A 15,429-nucleotide genomic window follows, 5' to 3' on the forward strand; every position below is an offset into this window, starting at 1 on the left:
CTAACAACTCCATTCAGACCAAAACATCAGGAATAAAACCCACTTTGTCATGGCATGGCCTGCTTCCCGGATGGATCAATGTCTCTTGCCTTCCCTTCTTCCTTCCTTCCTTTCTTCCTTCCTTCCCTTCTTCCTTCATTCCAGGAGGAGTTCCAAACTAGAAGAAGAGATAGCCGATCATTTTCTGAGCCTTTGATCAGACGAAGCCATGAGCGTGGCTACAGCCGGCGGCCAACATGAGCAGCATGAACTCGACGAGCAGAGCGAACTTTCGCTACTCCATGATCCAAAATAGCAAGATGCCCCAGAATGATCACTTTGTGCTCCTGTGACCTGCTGAAGCCATGAGCGTTGCTACAGCCGCGACGAACATGAGCAGCATCAACACGAGCAGAGTGTAGGTTTTCTTGGACGACTTGCGGTACTCCCCGAATAGCACGATGCCCCAGAATGTGCTCACAAGTGGCAATGCCTGATGTTGAACAGCAATGCAGAAACAGTTAGATTCATATCCATAGGTGCAGACAAGAGTCCTCTTCTCTCTAAATATCCTTCTTGAAAGTTGCTAACATCTTATTTAAAAGTTAAAAATTATATTTACCACAGGATAGGATACTTTTTAGAGATTCAGTAGTATTCTTTTAACATCTTGAATCATACAGAATGTAACCATGCTTTTTTTTACTGTGCTGGATGCGAGCATGCATATAAGAAAGAACGACTAGAGATTGAATCAACAAACAAACCTCAACAGCATCAGCAGCAGCATAACCAGCAGCCTGCCCACCCATGAACTGGAAGCCATTGCCGAAGCCACAAAGCAAGCCGGCGAGGAGAGCCCACTGCCTGCCTTCCCAGTCACTCAGATAGGCCTTGAAGGACGACTTTGGCACGCCGGCCATCGGGCGGTAGAGGAACAAGATGTTGAGCCCGACACCGATGACAAAGCACGACACGGAGAAGTAAAAGAAGGCAGTGTACACAACCAGGTGCGGGACGCCGTCTTTCAAGGTGTGCCACTGGTCATTGGTGGCGAGGTTGAGTGCTGGGGAGAAGAGCGAGAGGCACACCCCGGCAAAGAAAACCAGCCCAAGCCCCTTGAGGGTGCTCGACCCAAACACCTGGAAAAATAATCAACAAGTTTGATTAGATCACTTCACTTCATCGGTGTTGCAAAAATCCAGTACTATCTGATTTTTGCTCTCTGAAATAAAATGGCTTGTGACAGAATTAGTACGATTTTTACCTTAACCGAACGCCGCCCTTCGAGCTCAATTAGGTATTCTGCAGTTCCTGCTTCAGCTCTGGTGGCCTCTTCTGCATAAGCTCCATTCTCTATGTCCACCAGTAGTCATGCATGCACCATATATACCTTGTTTGCTTGGCTCCATACCTCCATTTTTCCTGTTAAATTAGACATTATAACAATGGTCAGAGCAGCAGCAACCAAAAGACGTAAATGGTTTCCAAGATTGACACCTAATGCACCTAGCCGATGTAAGTGAGTGGGTGGGACGGAAAAAATGTGCAAGAAAGTGAGATGTTACCCAAGGTTGTAGCCATTTGTGGATTCACTTAGTTTTTCTTCATTATCAGCTGCATTAGAAGAGTGTACAGCAGTCCCAAGGATGACTGCAACAAGGAAGCAAGCCACTCCAGTGAAAAGAATATCCGCCCTGTTGATGCGGTTGTCCAGGAAATAATTCAGTGTTGTGCCTGAAAATACAAGACGCGTTAATAATGAGTGGAATTCTTTGAGGACACACGATAATAGCAGAGCTAACAGGTAATTTGGTGCATCGGTTTAGTTAACCGGAAATGTTCATTTTCAGATGTCAGCTGTACTCATATCTTCAAATCTGTTCATATCTTGAGCTGTTTTTAATAAATGAGCTGCCTACGATTGACAGACACTTTTTTCAAGCAACTAGAACCGTCAGATAAACTTAAACAAACTAGTGCTAACCTAGTAATTCAGTCTCTCATGTAATTTTGCTTAATAAAAGAAGATTATGATCAAGAATGGGCTGTACATGCATCACATGTATCATCAGAAACATATATAACCAGAAAAATAATAATAAGAATGTTTACAAACTTACCTATTACAACAACCATGCTTGCGCAGATAACCTCAGTAACCGAGAGACCCACATATGCCCAAGCATACTGTGTAGAAAGGTTCCCAATACTGAGCACAAGGCCCCCTGCCATTGCAAACAATACTGAAGGCCAGCTATCCTTCATAAAAAAAAATCATTCAGAGTCAGCAACCCGAATGAAAAATTGTCTGTATCAACAGGAAGTTGTTGCACAAATAAATAAATGCATGAATACTTGTAGACAGCTAATTAACCTGACTGAGCTGGGTGAAGAAATTGGGCATGTTTTGCTTGCTCTCCCCAAGCTGGCCCAGGGTAAGCGCGATGAGGACCGCGGCGAGGAGGTTGGTGATCGAGTAATCGAGGTACGTGTGCTGCGGCAGCCGTCCCCTGCGCTCCAAGAGGGTGAGCAATGCTGGCCATGTGCCCAAGAAGAGGAGGGCGGCACACATGAGAGCAATGGCACTGCCCTTGTCTTCTACGACGAACATCTTGAGAGGCCTTGTTTGATGGAGAGCACGCGATTCGGTTCAGTAGGGGGGCAGGCATCAATCAGTTGAGAGATTGGAATTTATTCTGGATACACATGACATGCATGATCAATGAGCACACTGATTCTTCATTATCAATTGAGATTTGATTTTTCAGGTTGCGAATTGGAATTAATTATGGATACACGTGATCAGTGAGCACACTGATTTCTTCATCATCCATTGAGATTTGATATTTTCAAGTTACGAATCTGGAATTGATTCTGGATATTCAATGAGCACACTGATTTTTTTCGCAAAACACCGAAATAAATAAATGAACACACTGATTTCTTCATCCCTGCAAAGCTTGCATGGAACTGAATGATTTGGGGCACTCGCTACACGGAGTAAAAATGTCATAACAAAACAAAACTAAATAAATTACCACATGTCCATCAGATTAATGATCATGAAACTACCACATATCAGATTCACTTGAAGTTCAACTCGATGTGCACGAGTTTAGCATGCTCTCTCCGCCCGCCCAGAATACTAGCTAATCTATGTGTTCGTCGGCGAGGACGCCGGCCTCTCGCTCCATGGTCCCCGGCTTTATCGGAGAGTATATTCATGTGCAAGGAGGAGGATGAGCGGGGTAAGTAGGAAGAGATACGTACCCGCCGCCGCCGGAGTTGGAGAAGACGATCCTGAACAAGTTGTGTACTACGTATGTTGCTCCCCTGCCTGCGACCTGCGTTGCTATTGCCTATATATATGTTGACACCGGTGGCGGTATTTTTGCTAGTCTTCCTTGTCGATTACGGTAACAGCAGGCGCGGTTTGTCTGTGATTCTCCCTGTTCTTCGTGTCCTCTGCAGTCACGTTGTTAACCCACGGCACGGGTGCTGTAGCATCGATATCAGCCATCCAATTTCAATCTCACGGCTGTCATCCCCCCACCCAATTATGTTAATAAATACTACCTCCGTCCCGAAATAGTTGTCATCAAAATGAATAATCTTTCCGGACGGAGGGAGTAGTATATTTCTGTATTATTTATTTACATTTATATTTATACTTATTATTGCTTATAAAAGCGCCCGTTGTAATTCTATTAAGCCATTCAATTTAGTGTACACAACACAACCAGCGCCCTACGATCTAAGGCATTTAATCGTATCGAAGACTCCATTTGGCTTTCGTGGTGTATCACCAAATCCAACGGCCCAAATTCAAGTGACAGCAATTGCATTTGATCTCCTGAATTAACTCTTCCTAATTTATTGCACGCACGCATGACATTGATTTACTCTTCTTAGGCAAACTCTAGCCAATCCCCTATAACCGGTTACAGAAGTAAAAAATCTGATTTTACTCCCCTAATCAGGACCTAGCCGAACCCCTAAAATCCATAGAGGATATTTTTTTCTCCACCGCTTATTCGGCGTCTATATTAACTCCACCGCTAGTCGGCGGAGTAAATACCCCCACCCTCATCTGCCTCTCCTCCTCCCTCATCCCTGCTGCCGGCAACAACTTCCCCCCTCCCCCTCGATGTTCCTTGCCCCCCCCCCCCCCCAATGGCCGGATCTCGTGGCCGCAGGTCCCCGACGCCCATCCGCAGCGCGGATCCGCGCCACGAGCGAACCGTTGGTGCGTCCTCGACTCAACTTCCCATGGGGCCAGGGGCCGCCACCAGGGCTGCTGAGTGCGTCGCTGGTTATGGAGGACCGGGAGGCGAGGGAGCGGATCGTGGCAGAGCCGCCAACAAGGAGTACATGGCGGACCTCCGTCGCCAATACCTGAGCTCGTGGAGGCGGAGCACAAGATCTTCAGAGAACGCACAACGGAGGTTGGGGCAGCGGGGGGGGGGGGAGGGGGGGTGGGGTGGGGGTCATCGACGTCTCAAGCGGCAAGGAGGACGGCGGCGCCGACGAGGATCTTCCCCGACTGTGGCGACGACGGCACAGGTCTGGACCGCGTGGGCGGTGGGATTTCGCGGGTGGAGTAGCTCACCCTCTACAAGTCCGACGATTAAGGTTTTAGACTATGCTTCAGTGGTTTATCGAATCTTTGTTCATTTATACTTAAAATTTGATTTTTACTCTGTTAAATATAGGAGATCGGCTAGAACCGACTAAATTTAGCGGAGTAAATATACTTCATTAAAGTTTACTCTGTCCGTTTTCCTTCTCTATTTTTAGGGGATCGGCTAGAGTTGGCCGCGTAGGCGTAGATTTGTGCAGCAACAACCTTTCTATCCATGATGCAAGTGCGTTCATCTCATTCCACCACTCTCTGATATCGATAGCCTCTTGTGCATGAGCCGCCAGTGCAGGACTATCAGACCAATCTGCAAGAAGTAGCCAGACAGAGATAGCACAAGGGCATTGCAGAATAAGGTGCAGGAGCGATTCATCGGCTTGGTCACAGAGGTTGCAGGCACCATTTTGGGGAATTCCACGCATCGCCAAACTGTGGCATGAAGCCAAAGCCACATGAAGAAGCGGCACTTTGCTCGACCTAGGCTTGTCAAATCTGAAGAGGGCGACAGAACCAATAGTTGGGAGCGGTACGCACATGCAGAAGTGTACACCTGAGAGCTGTTCCAAACCCCGCGGATGGTGTCTTCGGGTAATCTGGTTCAGAGGCAGCCATGGCTTGGGTTCTGTGGGCACCGAAATCATGTGCAGACCAAGCATACTATTTTTTGATTGAGGATAACTTATATGCTGTGCATGGATCACCCAAGTAGTACGTTTTCAACTTATTTTGTGACTGGTAATATCTGACGGGATTTGGGGTGTAGCAAGATGCATGCATGAATTGTTTCTCTGTGCAGAATGATTTGTAACAATCTAGTAGATCACAAATTTGATCCATTTACTATCAATCTGTAATCTTTTCTTGACATGCAGATTCACCTGAAGATCCAGAACATTAAAAAAAAACGAGAAACAGAGAAATTAGAAGACACGGCAGATCCTGAGTCTATCCTAGAAAGCATTCGCAGCAAGGTTGCCCTGACTGAACGTGCGTCGTTTTGGGATTTGGGGTGGAGTAAGATGCATGCATGGATGCTCTTTGTTTCTCTGTGCAGATAGATTTTGTACCAGGCCAAATGTGAAGCAACATCAAACCATGCAAAACTTGGATTTTCTGTACTCTGTTTCCTCTGCACAACAACATGATAATCTAAGTATTGTAGCCTGATCAATCACCAGACAAAGATCCCACAGCAAAATGCCAGCATTGCACGAGGGCCAATGCACACGAAATACATTGATCTTTCACTGAACAAACTGGATTCAAAACTAGTATTTAAATTTACATGTTTTTTTCAACACTCTGCAGGGGGGATATGAATTTACATGTTCAAAACCTATGGTAAATGACGGGTGCATCAATTACTCTACAACTCACAAATCTGCTGCAATAGCTAACAGAAGGCAAGAACCTTCAACTGAACCTCTTTCAGTGCTAGGGGAAGACGAGGCAGCAGTGTCAGCTTGGGGAGGAAGATCTTCAGCTGAGCACGTATCAACACATATCAGCAGCCAATATTGCAAGGTAAATAAAGTTTGATACTGGTCGGTTCATCTATTATAAAAAGCTCGATTTCGAAACGTCAAATGAATCAGAATAACCACGATGACTAAACTTAGAATACATCTCTTGCATTTGCTACTAGAAGAAGGGACAAGTGTATAGAAGAAAGAAAACATTACGCAGGCCAACCATCAGTTTTAAAAAGCTTGATTTTGTATTCCTCAAAGAAAATCTCAGGAATATCTTGTTTTAGCACCATTTGACCAGCCCATCAAAAAACATCACACAAGAGGAAGGGTCACTACTAAGATTCAGTGGGCTATGGATTTCTGACAGGCTGAGCTTCAATTTTAAAAAGCGGAATTTTGAAACATCAAGTGTGTGAGAATAAACAGAAGAGTCCTCATTTGCTAGAAACATCTCCATTCTAAGTAAAATAAGATGTTGAACGACTAACCCTCAAAACATATTGCACAAAATAACACAAAAGCAAAATGCACAAATAGGACTATGTAAGCAGAAATTAATGGATCAGATTTCTGGCTTGGAACCCTCTAACGAGGATTACATGTGCGCCCCAGTATAATCATAGTCGATCATTTGGGGAAAGGATCCTCACATCCATTCAATATTCAATTTCTGATAAACAAAAAAAAACAGGGTGGCGAACATAAACAAAGATGGATACGATTTCTGGCTTGGGATCCCTACGGGATTACAGTTGCGCATAGTATAATCCATCATTCAGGGAATCCTCACTACCATTAAGTTTACAAATCAGAACAGATAAACAAAGGAAAAATACAAACAGAAAAAAGAGGGCTAGAGAATGTCGGATGAGATGGATTAGATTTCTGGCTTGGAACCCTCTAACGAGGATTACATGTGCGCACAGTATAATCATAGTCAATCATTTGGGGAAAGGATCCTCACATCCATTCAATATTCAATTTCTGATAAACAAAAAAAAACAGGGTGGCGAACATAAACAAAGATGGATACGATTTCTGGCTTGGGATCCCTACGGGATTACAGTTGCGCATAGTATAATCCATCATTCAGGGAATCCTCACTACCATTAAGTTTACAAATCAGAACAGATAAACAAAGGAAAAATACAAACAGAAAAAAGAGGGCTAGAGAATGTCGGATGAGATGGATTAGATTTCTGGCTTGGAACCCTCAAATGAGGATTACATGTGCGCACAGTATAATCATAGTCGATCAGCTGGGGAAAGGATCCTCACATCCATTCAATATTCAATTTCTGATGAACAAAAAAAAACAGGGTGGCAAACATAAACAAAGATGGATCCGATTTCTGGCTTGGGATCCCTACGGGATTACAGTTGCGCATAGTATAATCCATCATTCAGGGAATCCTCACTACCATTAAGTTTACAAATCAGAACAGATAAACAAAGGAAAAATACAAACAGAAAAAAGAGGGCTAGAGAATGTCGGATGAGATGGATCAGATTTCTGGCTTGGAATCCTCTGATAAAGGATTACATGTGCGCATAGTATAATCATAGTCGATCAGCTGGGGAAAGGATCCTCACATCCATTCAATATTCAATTTCTGATGAACAAAAAAAAACAGGGTGGCAAACATAAACAAAGATGGATCCGATTTCTGGCTTGGGATCCCTACGGGATTACAGGTGCGCATAGTATAATCCATCATTCAGGGAATCCTCACTACCATTAAGTTTACAAATCAGAACAGATAAACAAAGGAAAAATACAAACAGAAAAAAGAGGGCTAGAGAATGTCGGATGAGATGGATCAGATTTCTGGCTTGGAATCCTCTGATAAAGGATTACATGTGCGCATAGTATAATCATAGTCGATCAGCTGGGGAAAGGATCCTCACATCCATTCAATATTCAATTTCTGATGAACAATAAAAAACAGGGTGGCAAACATAAACAAAGATGGATCCGATTTCTGGCTTGGGATCCCTACGGGATTACAGTTGCGCATAGTATAATCCATCATTCAGGGAATCCTCACTACCATTAAGTTTACAAATCAGAACAGATAAACAAAGGAAAAATACAAACAGAAAAAAGAGGGCTAGAGAATGTCGGATGAGATGGATCAGATTTCTGGCTTGGAATCCTCTGATAAAGGATTACATGTGCGCATAGTATAATCATAGTCGATCAGCTGGGGAAAGGATCCTCACATCCATTCAATATTAAATTTCTGATGAACAAAAAAAAAACAGGGTGGCAAACATAAACAAAGATGGATCCGATTTCTGGCTTGGGATCCCTACGGGATTACAGTTGCGCATAGTATAATCCATCATTCAGGGAATCCTCACTACCATTAAGTTTACAAATCAGAACAGATAAACAAAGGAAAAATACAAACAGAAAAAAGAGGGCTAGAGAATGTCGGATGAGATGGATCAGATTTCTGGCTTGGAATCCTCTGATAAAGGATTACATGTGCGCATAGTATAATCATAGTCGATCAGCTGGGGAAAGGATCCTCACATCCATTCAATATTCAATTTCTGATGAACAATAAAAAACAGGGTGGCAAACATAAACAAAGATGGATCCGATTTCTGGCTTGGGATCCCTACGGGATTACAGTTGCGCATAGTATAATCCATCATTCAGGGAATCCTCACTACCATTAAGTTTACAAATCAGAACAGATAAACAAAGGAAAAATACAAACAGAAAAAAGAGGGCTAGAGAATGTCGGATGAGATGGATCAGATTTCTGGCTTGGAATCCTCTGATAAAGGATTACATGTGCGCATAGTATAATCATAGTCGATCAGCTGGGGAAAGGATCCTCACATCCATTCAATATTCAATTTCTGATGAACAATAAAAAACAGGGTGGCAAACATAAACAAAGATGGATCCGATTTCTGGCTTGGGATCCCTACGGGATTACAGTTGCGCATAGTATAATCCATCATTCAGGGAATCCTCACTACCATTAAGTTTACAAATCAGAACAGATAAACAAAGGAAAAATACAAACAGAAAAAAGAGGGCTAGAGAATGTCGGATGAGATGGATCAGATTTCTGGCTTGGAATCCTCTGATAAAGGATTACATTTGCGCATAGTATAATCATAGTTGATCAGCTGGGGAAAGGATCCTCAATTCCATCTAAATGTTGGAAGCCAATGTTTAGACACAGCATATGCACCCAAACTACACCTCCAACATTGGTATAAGAAGCTCGGAAATAAAACAAAACCAGAAATTTGGACATTTTGTAATGTTACAAAATGTGCCAGAAGACAGGTAACACGATGCAGTTTGATAAAGCACCGTGCTGTTTAATACTGGCTGGTGTTTCTGTTCATCTATGCTTCTCTCTACAGGATGACCAAACTGTTAACAACAGGCCATTCTTCCAGTTGTGAAGCAACAAACACAAAACTTTTGTTCAGTAATCAAGCATAAAAAGCACAAAATCCAGTTCTGGGGGATGAACAATATGATCAAATATATCCTCAGTTCAGGTCTCCAAATTGCTTCCGCACCGGGCCATCAGATGGCACATCAGAAGAACGAAAGTATTTAGTTTGATCATCATCGGACAGTTTTTAAACATCAGATCAATGAGAAAACCATCAAACCCGGTGGAAGATTCATAATAAAATTCAATCTCTAAAATTTGAACATAGATCACATCAGAATCACAGAACACAAAAGTTCTATTTTGGAGAAAATATGGTAGGTGGACATCAGAATCACACATTTTCACAGCATGGCACAGAGTGCACCAATCAGTCCCGAAAGATGGTGTGTTTTGTTTGTGGATTTCATCACTGTCCAGCCATATTTACTCGATGATGCAGAAAAGAAAATATACATGGTAAATAACAGAATCAAGAACAAACAAAATATCAGACTACGTACCTAAAGAATTTTGGAAGTACTCCCTCCGTTTTTATTTACTCTGCATATTAGAGTTGACTGAAGTCAAACTTCGTAAAGTTTGACCAAGTTTATAGAAAAAAATATAAACATTTACAGTAACAAATCTATATGATGTGAAAGTAAATTCAATAATAAATCTAATAGTATTGATTTGTTATTGTATAATTTAATATTTTTGTTTATAAACTTGGTCAAAGTTTATAAAGCTTGACTTTGACCAAAGCTAATATGTGGACTACATAAAAACGGAGGGAGTATTAAAAAAATACATACTTAAGAGCTGGTCAAACAATGTTCTGAATCTAAGAGTGCTACACCTCACAAACAATTGAGTGTTCGCTTTCATCCACCAAATGAATGAAGGAGCAACAAAATCAGAAACAAAACAAAAACCTAAAGAAATAAAATCATAGACTAGGCAAAATATGGACATATTCTTATTCTTGCGTTAATAAATGTGCCCGAAGACAGGTAACACAACACGATTTGATATAATAAACACTGAACATTTTCGCATTGCCAACTACAAGAGCAAAACATGATATAAACAACATTGTTTTGGGGCAGGAAGAAGACATAATAAAGAATTTCCTCAATTCAGGTCTCCAAATTGCTTCCGCACCGCGCCTTGAGATGGCGCATCAAAAGAACGAAAGTATTTAGTTTGACCGTCATTGGAAAGTATTTAGGTTGCCCTCCAGAGAACAAGATAGTAATATAGTAATAAAAAACAAGTAAATTTCCCAAAAGCAACCTCAGAGCATTTGTATAATTGTATCAACAGATTAGTATTTTTCAGAGAAGGCTGCCAAATAGCAAAACACAAATAGAGAAGAAAAAAAAGAATAACACTCTTCGATCCATATGAAAGAAAACACCCTAGCAAAAAAATTTAAACTGCACTATCCTCAGTTCAGGTCTCCACTTCTTCCAAATAGAGAATTTCAGAACAAGGAAAGTACCATGGTGAATGATGGTCGAGCTGTCAGAGAATGCATTCTAGACAAATACATCTACATCAAGCAAAAGAATAGTACAGCAAAAGTGAAGAAAGAACATCAATGAACAACAGAAGATCATGGGTAGACCAGGAACAATAGAAGATCAAATCGGCGGCCCTCAAGGATTATGCTTATGATGTTCATCAACTAAGTAAACTCAGGTCTCAAAGATGTGCCATCACTGGACTCGCAGAACTGACTGAACTTAAGAGAAAAGGAACTTAAAACCATCAAACATACAACGATAAGCACGGGCAATTAGCAGTAGGCGAAGTAGATTCCATAAAGTATAGCCCTTTTGGAAAATTCAAGCCTGGTGAAATATAACAGAGGGATTGAATCATCAAGGAGACCGAGTCACATGATTCTGCACAAAAAGTGCTGTTCAACATGAACTAACACTCGAAAGCTGTCCTCAGAGTTACGGAATGACAGCATGGACGCATAGTGCAAGGAAGGAATAAGCAGCATCAGCTCTCAAGCCTGGCAAGGCAAAAGCTCTTAGGCGAAACTGCAAATGTTTTGAGAAACAAGCCTTAAATTTATCATCACTACCATAAATTTCCCAGCAGCAAAACATCTACAAATATATCAGAGAGCCATTAAGTCCCAGGATCCGTTCAGTGCCAGGAAACTGTTTAATGGCCCAATATGCTTGTAGATACCAGAGAAGGATCATTATGCCCAAGTTAGATTAGTTTTAATGGTTTTGCTAAAGCACATCTAGATGTGCCATAAGTATTAGCACATCTAAATTATATGCCATTGATTTTAGGTGAAGATTCGTGCAATATTTTCTTTTCTCCCTTTCTATTTCATTTTATTCTTGCTTTGAGTTACTTAGATGTGCAATAACTAGGAAACATCTAGATGTGTTCTAGACAGATCCTAATTTTAATAAATACTCCCTCCGTTCCTAAATATAAGTCTTTTTAGAGATTCCACTGTGGACTACATAGTGAATCTACACTCTAAAATATGTATATATACATCCGTATGTAGTTTGTAGTGAAATCTCTAAAAAGACTTATATTTAGGAACGGAGGGAGTACTACAAGAACAAGCTAAGTCAGAGAGAATCCCTCAAGGACCCACAGAAAATCGCACACATTGTAGGAAGGGACTGACATGGGTATTCCAAAAGTCAAGTGAAGGAACACTTGCAGGTATGAGAAAATTGCTAAAACCTCAAAAGTCAAGTGAAGCAATTATACTGCCCTAAAACAGAATTCTGGCTGTGCATCCAAGCAAGTTGGCTATTTTTGGCTTAAGAGAAAGCTAGGAGTACTGAAGCCATGAGTTGAAACAGCCAATTTTCCATGTGATTCAGTGTGATGTTTTTTATTAAAGACAAAAAGGCACACAGACGATTCATTGGAGACAAGCATGGTTCAAGTTCACCATGGCAACCAATGTAATTGATAAACTATCGTACAAATTTCGGCGCAATTCCACAACAACTAAAAAGACGCCTAAGCCAATTTGTACCCACAAACATTGTCAGTAATCCATCTCATACTGGAATGCAAGCTGTTCAGATTGGTTCAAACCAAACAATATTTTGACAGTCCCAGTATTTTTTTTATCGAATGTGATCAAAACATTATTTCGTTCTCGGCAAAGCCATTACCCGTTGAAACACGATGGAGCATCTATTACTGGATTGATGAAATACGCTACAAAAAGAACATTTAAAATCAAATATAAGTGTAGGGATCATTCAAAGAGCAGGAGGGAATCAGAAAGTGGGACTGAGATGCGATCAGAGCCTGTCGGGATGTATGCGTGTCTTCACTTTGTGACATCAGGGGATTGACAGACTATCATACATAACATCATCACCTCGCATCGAAATCAACCGATCCTCAAAACAAATCCAACGTATCAATAATCAGAGAAATAAACATCCAGAAAACAAGGGAGGGGCTCAGAACTTCTTAGAGGGTTGTGTTACCGACATAGGCGCATCCGCCTCCGGCACAGGTTTCGTTCCTCATTGCCAGCAATAGCTTAGCACAAAAACCAATCATCTCCAACAGGAAAAAGACTCACGGGATACAAATATGTGACAAACACAGATGCTAGGGATACCGTCCAATAAAAATGACTTATCTAACCATATCAGGGCAATTTAGACAAATAACTGCTAGTTATGACAAACTTTGATGAATGGAGCCTCAGACCGTCCTAGTTCATGCAAAATGTCCACAGAGTACTGTTCAGCAACCAATACAAGTCATCACCTGCCAACATCTTTCTTAGACGATTTGAAGAAGACAGGAAAAGAATAGTGCACAGTAATCGTGTCAGATTCGAAGTATTCTCAGCACCCTTCCAAGGAAGTAAGACAGGGATAACTGTATTTTTACTTGTGATCTCATCACCCACGCCCATACTAATCAGTTCAAATCCTTGTACAATCTATCAGATCTTCGCATCAAACATGAAAGAACTAACACAAGGAAAAAGAAAAGAAAAGAAGAAGGTGAATATATGTGGCGTTTCCAGGATAAGCTGGCACAGAGGACGCCACCAATCAGGATATACCACACATGAGAGAATCGCATGTGGCGTCCGAGACTAATTGCCGCGAGGAACACAAATCATCCTCAGGAATTGGTAATGAACGCGCATCAATCAAACCAAAAGACAAAACAGAAGAACGGATGGAGCGATGGGATGGATGAGATGTGGGAGCTCAGACAGCCAAGGGGTTGTCTGCAGACGCTGCTGAAGAGGCTGCAGCGTCAGAAACTCTAGTCCACAAATCTGTCATCACCGCTACATACAACCTCTCATCGACCATCGAAAGGAACAAGACACGAACCGTACCATTGAACTAGCGACGCGCGGATGGAGGGAGGAAGGAGAAGGGGGAGAGAGCCGCAGCCCGCAGGCGCAGGGGATGAACTTTGAGGTTGGGGGTACGGAGACGGCGTTGGTGGGGATTAATAGTTTCTCTCGAGGAGGTGGGGATTTATCTAGGGTTTTCGTCGGGTGCATCGGCCTGCTGGGCTGCCGAAAAAGAGGCTGATCTGGGCCGGCCAAATAAGGTAGCGAGAGGATGCGATCCCAGAATCTCGTCCTGAGAGACACAATCATTTTTTTAAAAATTGTGAACAATTTTTTAAACTCCTGCAAAAATGGAAACATGAACATTTTCTAAATTTATGAACTGTTTTTTAAAACAGGAACATTTTTGAAATTCTGAAACAGGAGCTCCGGCGTAGATTCTTGCCATCTCCTTCGGACGGTGAGGTTAGGGTTTCTCTTCATGTGCTGATATTTGGTGTCAGGTGTTTCAGATCTATTCAAGAGTTCAACGACGGCGACTGCGGCTCCAGGGCGCTGGTCCTTAGGGGCACGTGCGCGAAGACTTCCCGGTTGTCATCGACAAAGTCAAGCCGGCTCCAGTAGGGGAGCGGCGACAACGGCGTATCGGCGGCTCGTTCACACGGCGGTAGTGGTCGTTTGGTGGTTTCGGAATCTCAATGTAATTTTTATTATGTTTGAGGTGTTGTGTACTTCCGGTGAACTTTGATAATAGATCCGAATCATTTTCGCAAAAAACTATGAAGGGGGAATAGAGTGCTTAGATTAGAAAAATTAGATACCTAACCCCTCCCATCATGTTTTTTTTCCAAATGGATACCCCACGTCCTATTTATAGTTTATAGCAATTTTTCCTTCCCTAATGTTTTACTCCCCCCCCCCCCTCACCAAAAAACCTCTAAAACCGACTAAGCATGCACCAAAAATTCAGAAAACCACCCCACCCCTTCCTTTCCTCCACCCCTTTGGTACGAGCCTCATACACATACACGATCTGATAGGGCACAGAAGAAACACGTGCTGCTTGGCCGCCCTGTTTTGCGAAAATAATTCTTGCATTACTAGAAACTTAGGGATTACAATCGCCACACAACAGTTTAGCATTGCAACTTGCAAAAATTAGCCATGAATTGACTAGCACTATTCTCGTTCTATCGAATACGAGTAATGCAAGAATCACTTGCCTCCATACGACTAATGATCTCTCTAATCAAGAATGAATACTTTGATTTGTCATGATCTCCACCTTTGGTCATGGCTAGAGCCTACAAGCAGTCAGATTCAACGTCAACATGTAAATTACTCCACTGAAGAGTCAAAGAAGCACCTTCCACGATTGCCAAAATCTTAGCTTCCAAAACAACAATGCCTGTGTGGAGATGTCAATAAGAGCTAAATATTATGGAGCCCACATGGCCCCTTGGGATCATACCTTCTTCTGCCTTTTATTCCAAGACTCAGCCGTTCGGTGTTCAACTTCCCTCGTCCGGGGACCGGTTTAGTCCATGGTACGGCTACATCCGAGTTGGTGATATTACATGTGGACCT

The 15,429-nt window shown here is 42.1% G+C and overlaps 2 long non-coding RNA genes, 20 other non-coding genes and 3 pseudogenes across 22 annotated transcripts; 1 reads left to right on the forward strand and 24 right to left on the reverse strand.

The window, feature by feature from the left end:
• Positions 1-219: 219 nt before the first annotated feature.
• Positions 220-2,678, reverse strand: LOC109740164 (ureide permease 1-like; annotated as a pseudogene).
• A 1,789-nt stretch (positions 2,679-4,467) lies between these two features.
• Positions 4,468-10,897, forward strand: LOC120964290 (uncharacterized). Its single transcript, XR_005756106.3, has 2 exons — positions 4,468-4,614; positions 4,780-10,897. It is a non-coding gene; the product is annotated as an uncharacterized lncRNA (long non-coding RNA).
• Positions 5,813-13,960, reverse strand: LOC120964291 (uncharacterized). The gene is made up of 2 exons (XR_005756107.2): positions 13,882-13,960; positions 5,813-6,104 (listed from the first exon to the last, which is right to left on the reverse strand). It is a non-coding gene; the product is annotated as an uncharacterized lncRNA (long non-coding RNA).
• Positions 6,311-6,388, reverse strand: LOC120965611 (small nucleolar RNA SNORD36). Its single transcript, XR_005758654.1, has one exon. It is a non-coding gene; the product is annotated as a small nucleolar RNA SNORD36 (small nucleolar RNA).
• On the reverse strand, positions 6,651-6,749 carry LOC120965639 (small nucleolar RNA Z103). Its single transcript, XR_005758683.1, has one exon. It is a non-coding gene; the product is annotated as a small nucleolar RNA Z103 (small nucleolar RNA).
• LOC123494245 (small nucleolar RNA Z103) lies at positions 6,966-7,063 on the reverse strand. The gene has a single exon (XR_006664820.1). It is a non-coding gene; the product is annotated as a small nucleolar RNA Z103 (small nucleolar RNA).
• On the reverse strand, positions 7,280-7,377 carry LOC123494244 (small nucleolar RNA Z103). The gene has a single exon (XR_006664819.1). It is a non-coding gene; the product is annotated as a small nucleolar RNA Z103 (small nucleolar RNA).
• On the reverse strand, positions 7,594-7,692 carry LOC123494246 (small nucleolar RNA Z103). The gene has a single exon (XR_006664821.2). It is a non-coding gene; the product is annotated as a small nucleolar RNA Z103 (small nucleolar RNA).
• Positions 7,909-8,007, reverse strand: LOC123494241 (small nucleolar RNA Z103). Its single transcript, XR_006664815.1, has one exon. It is a non-coding gene; the product is annotated as a small nucleolar RNA Z103 (small nucleolar RNA).
• LOC123494242 (small nucleolar RNA Z103) lies at positions 8,224-8,322 on the reverse strand. Its single transcript, XR_006664816.1, has one exon. It is a non-coding gene; the product is annotated as a small nucleolar RNA Z103 (small nucleolar RNA).
• LOC123494243 (small nucleolar RNA Z103) lies at positions 8,540-8,638 on the reverse strand. Its single transcript, XR_006664817.1, has one exon. It is a non-coding gene; the product is annotated as a small nucleolar RNA Z103 (small nucleolar RNA).
• LOC120965640 (small nucleolar RNA Z103) lies at positions 8,855-8,953 on the reverse strand. The gene has a single exon (XR_006664818.1). It is a non-coding gene; the product is annotated as a small nucleolar RNA Z103 (small nucleolar RNA).
• LOC120965638 (small nucleolar RNA Z103) lies at positions 9,170-9,268 on the reverse strand. The gene has a single exon (XR_005758682.1). It is a non-coding gene; the product is annotated as a small nucleolar RNA Z103 (small nucleolar RNA).
• On the reverse strand, positions 9,389-9,534 carry LOC120965767 (small nucleolar RNA snoR137). The gene has a single exon (XR_005758790.1). It is a non-coding gene; the product is annotated as a small nucleolar RNA snoR137 (small nucleolar RNA).
• LOC120965641 (small nucleolar RNA Z159/U59) lies at positions 9,613-9,708 on the reverse strand. The gene has a single exon (XR_005758684.1). It is a non-coding gene; the product is annotated as a small nucleolar RNA Z159/U59 (small nucleolar RNA).
• On the reverse strand, positions 9,848-9,942 carry LOC120965614 (small nucleolar RNA SNORD96 family). Its single transcript, XR_005758658.1, has one exon. It is a non-coding gene; the product is annotated as a small nucleolar RNA SNORD96 family (small nucleolar RNA).
• Positions 10,635-10,730, reverse strand: LOC120965647 (small nucleolar RNA Z159/U59). The gene has a single exon (XR_005758689.1). It is a non-coding gene; the product is annotated as a small nucleolar RNA Z159/U59 (small nucleolar RNA).
• On the reverse strand, positions 10,953-11,027 carry LOC120965652 (small nucleolar RNA Z159/U59; annotated as a pseudogene).
• On the reverse strand, positions 11,164-11,235 carry LOC120965663 (small nucleolar RNA R66). Its single transcript, XR_005758699.1, has one exon. It is a non-coding gene; the product is annotated as a small nucleolar RNA R66 (small nucleolar RNA).
• LOC120965517 (small nucleolar RNA SNORD14) lies at positions 11,495-11,606 on the reverse strand (annotated as a pseudogene).
• Positions 12,808-12,896, reverse strand: LOC120965752 (small nucleolar RNA snoR14). Its single transcript, XR_005758776.1, has one exon. It is a non-coding gene; the product is annotated as a small nucleolar RNA snoR14 (small nucleolar RNA).
• On the reverse strand, positions 12,973-13,051 carry LOC120965740 (small nucleolar RNA U61). The gene has a single exon (XR_005758764.1). It is a non-coding gene; the product is annotated as a small nucleolar RNA U61 (small nucleolar RNA).
• LOC120965674 (small nucleolar RNA R38) lies at positions 13,349-13,441 on the reverse strand. Its single transcript, XR_005758702.1, has one exon. It is a non-coding gene; the product is annotated as a small nucleolar RNA R38 (small nucleolar RNA).
• On the reverse strand, positions 13,537-13,670 carry LOC120965748 (small nucleolar RNA snoR80). The gene has a single exon (XR_005758772.1). It is a non-coding gene; the product is annotated as a small nucleolar RNA snoR80 (small nucleolar RNA).
• Positions 13,740-13,838, reverse strand: LOC120965715 (small nucleolar RNA Z157/R69/R10). The gene has a single exon (XR_005758740.1). It is a non-coding gene; the product is annotated as a small nucleolar RNA Z157/R69/R10 (small nucleolar RNA).
• Positions 13,961-15,429: the final 1,469 nt, after the last annotated feature.

Source organism: Aegilops tauschii, chromosome 5 (assembly GCF_002575655.3).
Source record: "Aegilops tauschii subsp. strangulata cultivar AL8/78 chromosome 5, Aet v6.0, whole genome shotgun sequence".
NCBI classification, from domain to species: Eukaryota; Viridiplantae; Streptophyta; class Magnoliopsida; order Poales; family Poaceae; genus Aegilops; species Aegilops tauschii.